The sequence below is a fragment of the Phascolarctos cinereus genome, unplaced genomic scaffold (assembly GCF_003287225.1).
Source record: "Phascolarctos cinereus isolate Bilbo 61053 unplaced genomic scaffold, phaCin_HiC Scaffold_2;HRSCAF=192, whole genome shotgun sequence".
Lineage (NCBI taxonomy): Eukaryota > Metazoa > Chordata > Mammalia > Diprotodontia > Phascolarctidae > Phascolarctos > Phascolarctos cinereus.
In genome coordinates, this window is record NW_027555625.1 from 387,905,732 (window position 1) to 387,910,447 (window position 4,716).

Genomic DNA, 4,716 nt, shown 5'->3' on the forward strand with positions numbered 1-4,716 from the left:
TGCCAGTCTGCATCTGTGGGGTAAGCAGGAGTACTCTTTATCAATGATAACCTAGGTCTACCTTCTTTCCCCCTTCCTGCCCTCTCAATCTAGAGGAATTTTCACGAATTACTGGGGCTGAAAAAAACTTCACTAGGGGGCCAACCTTCTGGAGGTGAATCTCTCTTTTTACATTAAGATAAGTCTGTCTTCCCAGGACCAACAAACATGAGTGGCATCAATAAACCTTTATTTGCATTTCTTTCCAGTTTGATAGGATCCATTAGAACTTAATCTTTATTGGCATAGCCCTTGAACCCAGGATCACCTTCATTGGAGGAAGACTAGGGTTGGGGATGTGCATGTGTGTATATGCATACATACATGTATGCATGTGTGTATATGCACACATATATGTATGTATTATATGCATGCATGCATGTACATGTATATGCTGCATGTAAAATGTCAGCTACTTTTCCATGTGTCACTACCCTGAACAAGAAGAATAGAAGCTAAAGTAATTGTAGCTTACCCAGAGAAAGTCACATAGCCACTACAGAAAATTTCCCTCCTTCCTGGAATGCTCTCCCTTCTAATCTCCCCCTACCCCATTTCCTTGGCTTCCTTCAAGTCCTAACCAAAATCTCACCTATTACAAAAAATTCTTCTGTATCCTTCTTCATACTAGTGCTTACCCGCTGTTGAATTATGTCCGGTTTATCCTGTCTACATCTTGCTTATACACAGCCATTCGTGTGTTGTCTCTCCCATTAGAAAACAAGCTTCTTGAGAGAAGGGACTACTTTTTTTTTTTGCTTTTCTTTGTAGCATTTAGCACAGTGCCTGGCATGTAGTAGGTGATTAATAAATGATTGTTTCCTTCCTTCCTTCCTTCCTTCCTTCCTTCCTTCCTTCTCCTTCCTTCCTTCCTTCCTTCCTTCCTTCCTTCCTTCCTTCCTTCCTTCCTTCTTTCCTTCCTTCCTTCCTTCCTTCCTTCCTTCCTTCCTTCCTTCCTTCCTTCCTTCCTTCCTTCCTTCCTTCCTTCCTTCCTTCCTTCCCAGTTGTTGAATGGTTCGTATAAAAGGACTATAGTTTACTATCTGGTTGTTTCCAAATCATGCTGTGGTATACTCTCCCCCACCTCCTTCCTCTTTCCTACCTCTCCCAACCACCTCCTCCCTAGCTCCCTTTTATGAATTGCCTCCCCCCACCGGAATGTAATCTCCTTGTGGGCAGGGACTGTCTTGCTTATTTGTATTTGTATTTTCAGCACTTAACACAGTGCCTAGCACATAGTAATTTCTTGATAAAGGTTTTGTTATTCAGTAATAATATTTCTTTTTTTTCTTATTATAATAGCTCATATATGAATAATGCTTTTAACTCTTCAAAGTGTTCTTATAATTCATCTTCATAGTCATTGTGTTCTGCATTAGAATCATTGAATGTTAGAACTTAAAGAAGTCTTAGTATAAAACAGTGAATTAAAATGCATTTATTAATTGTCAAGCACTATGCTAAGGACTGTGGATATAAACAAAAGCAAAGACAATCTCTACCTTGAAGAAGCTTATTTCTGTTAGGGGGAGGTAACACACAGGGGGCTGAGCATGGCATCATAGGGGAGGAGACTGTTACCTCTCTGAGAAGAATGGCAGAGTTGATGTGATCCTGGTTCCTGATCCAGTTGGTAAAAGTATCAAAGGGACGGGCTGGAGAATAGTTAATGAAGGAAAGTGTGACTGAAACCTGCTTGAAACAATAAGCTACTGTCAGGCAGTTACCAGACAAGACTTGGAGGCTCTAGTGCTTTTATGCCGGTCCTTTCTTACAGCCCCCTCCCCTAAATTAACCTTTCATTGCTTTGTATTGGTCTCTATTTATCCTAGGCACTGCTTTGACTGACTGGACCTGTGAGGAAGGCACAGAAATTAGAAAAGATTCAAAGAAAATAAGGGACCTCAAATAAACCTCACTTCATTAAAGTTATAAGAATATAACAGGCTTGCTTTTTCAATTGTCAAGGGCAAATTCTGTGACTAAACGGACTAAAATGCCGTGCTGATTGAAGGTAAGGAGATTTTAAATGTAAGGAAAGAATAAAGAGACTGCTAAGTCTGTGCCCCCAGCGGAACTGAGGGACAAGATAAGATTCTTCTTCCTACTTTGAGAGGAGGCAGGGCTATTTGCAGCCCTGATTTTAGGAATAAGTCGGCAGAAAGAGTTCTTTGCATTTAGTTAATCTTTGACCTGGTTATTAAAGAGAGTCAGAATAGTGTAATGGAAAAAGGTCAGGGCTTGGAGTTAGACCGGGGTTTGACACTAATTAGCTGTCTTACCTAGGGCAGATCACTCCACCCCACCTTGAGCCTCACTTCCTAGGTCCATAAATGGGAGAAACAAAACATGCACTATCTTCCTCCATAGGACTTCCCAAGTGCAAACAGGTGAAGGAAATAAATGGAAATGCTTCTGAAGTCAGGAGTATTTCCCATTCTGCTTCTGCCATTTTCTGTTCTGGGCTTCAGTTTCTTCACCTGAGGGAGCTAGACTTCACTAGATGACCTCTAAGTTTCCTGCCAGCTCTAAATTTGTGTGGTTTTTTTGGGGGGCAATCAAGGTTAAATGACTTGCCCAGGGTCACATAGCTAGTAAGTGTATGAGCAGCAGGATTTGAACTCAGGTCCTCTTGACTCCAGGGCCACTGCTCCATGCTCTGCACCATCTAGCTGCCCGCTCTGTACGAGATCTTCAGTGTCTCATAACTGTGAGCTGTGTGACCTTGGGTGGGCCACTTTGGCTCTGAATTCAGTGGGCATAATAATCCTTGTAAATAAATGCCTAGTTACTTAGCTAGCTAGCTACCTTCCTCCAGGGGCTGTTTTGAGGGTTCCCTGTTCCTCTCCAAGAGCTCTGCAAATATAACTGGACCGAGTGGGAAGTTTTTCAGATACATCTCCCCACTCCAGGGAGAGGGGCAGTCTGCTCCCTAGTTCTAGCTGCCACTGATAAGAGCTAATATTTACTTAGAACTCTATGGTTTGCAAAGTGTTTTATATATGTTATCTCTTTTGAGATAACAAAAAACCCAAATAGTATTATTATACTCATTTTATGGATAAGGAAAGTGTTCACAGTAAATGTCAGAAGGAGGGTTTGAACCTGGTCATATCTAGTACTCCATCCACCATGCCATATTTCCTCTCCTTTAGGGAGACTGATTACCCTATGCTCTGGTGTACTTGGTTTACTCATTGTCCCCAGGATACATCTCTGTGCTCTCCGACCTCTAAATATCCACTTCTTTCCATCTGTCTTCCGGCACTCCCCTTACCCAACTCATAGCCATCCTTCAGGCTGAGGTCCCCACTTGTCCCTCCTTCTCCGATGCTGGTGCTGCTCAAAGTTCTCTTTTTGTGGAGCTGACCTGGGGCTCCCCTTCCCGTCTTCCCTCTCAACCCCAGCCTCCCTCCATTCCCCCAGATAATGTCAGCACAGATAATTTTACGGTCTGACAGGCGGTTGCAGAGTCTGTCTGGCGAGTCACTTTCTGTTTTCCGAAACTAATTAGAGATGGATGAATTTAAATGGTTGTAGAAGCCAACAATAAAACATTATGTTCTCATTAGCTGAAATAATACTGTGGCTTCCCGTCTCATCCCAAGGATCTTGAATATGGAAATTAGGCTTCAGCTCTTGTAAAAAGGGGGCTGCTTCATGGTGGAGGGAGTGCTAAGGCCTGCCCTGCCTCCTTCTATCCTAGGGCTGTTGGGAGAATCAAATGAGGTCACTCCTGTAGAAGTGCTTTAAAAGCATAAAGTGCTAAGGCAAAATTCAAGCATTATTATTATTAATAAGGTGCTGTCATGGAGCCTTGGAGATAGGTTTTCCCCCCTTTGGCTCAGGCCTCCTGTGAGTGCCCTTAGCAGAACACCTGGGGAGAAGAAGGAATGTGGTTTCCATAGCAACCTCAGGGCTCAGCCATTTTCATTGGCTTTGGAAACTTGAACCTCTGGAACTTTGAGAAACTCTTCTAATGAGCCAGATTTATGCAGGCAAGGGGAGCAGATAGAATGCCCCCTCTCCCACTTTAGCTCGATTGCTTTAGAGGGTCCTGCTTTGGAAAAATTCCCCATCCGTACATCCAAACCACAGGAATAAAGTTAAGACAGGCTTTGCAGAACAAGCTGGATAGAACTTGGGTAGCAAGATATATCTGGTGGGCTCTGGGCAGCTCAGGGGAGGCTCCTTAAGTTTAGGAAATGTCTTTTGCTTTGCATCTCTAGCGTTTAGTAGTGTCTTTGCATGTAGTAGGCACTTAATAAATGCTTTTTGACTTTTGACTGGGTGAATGAAATATTCAGGAGACAGCTTGTTTTAATGTACTTCTCTTGTTTTCCTCAGACATTTAGGTTTCAAAGGACCCAGATAGCCCAGAGTATGATACCCAAAGTATAATATATCAGTTAAATTGTGTGGAAGTGGGGAAGGGTTGGGGCTTCAATGGAGTCTGAGAAGGATAGTAGAATATCAGAGCTGGAAGAGGTAGACAGGGTAACCCAGTGCAGTGGGAAGAAAAATAACTTTTTGAGTCAGAGAAGCTGACTAATGATAAGTGTCTGTATCTGATTTTCCTTCTAATAAAACTTTTCTGCTTTCAGCTTGGACTCCTCTGCATCTTGAGTGGTGGGCTTCTGCCAGTTGACATTTCTTGTGTCAGGAGCAGGATGTTTT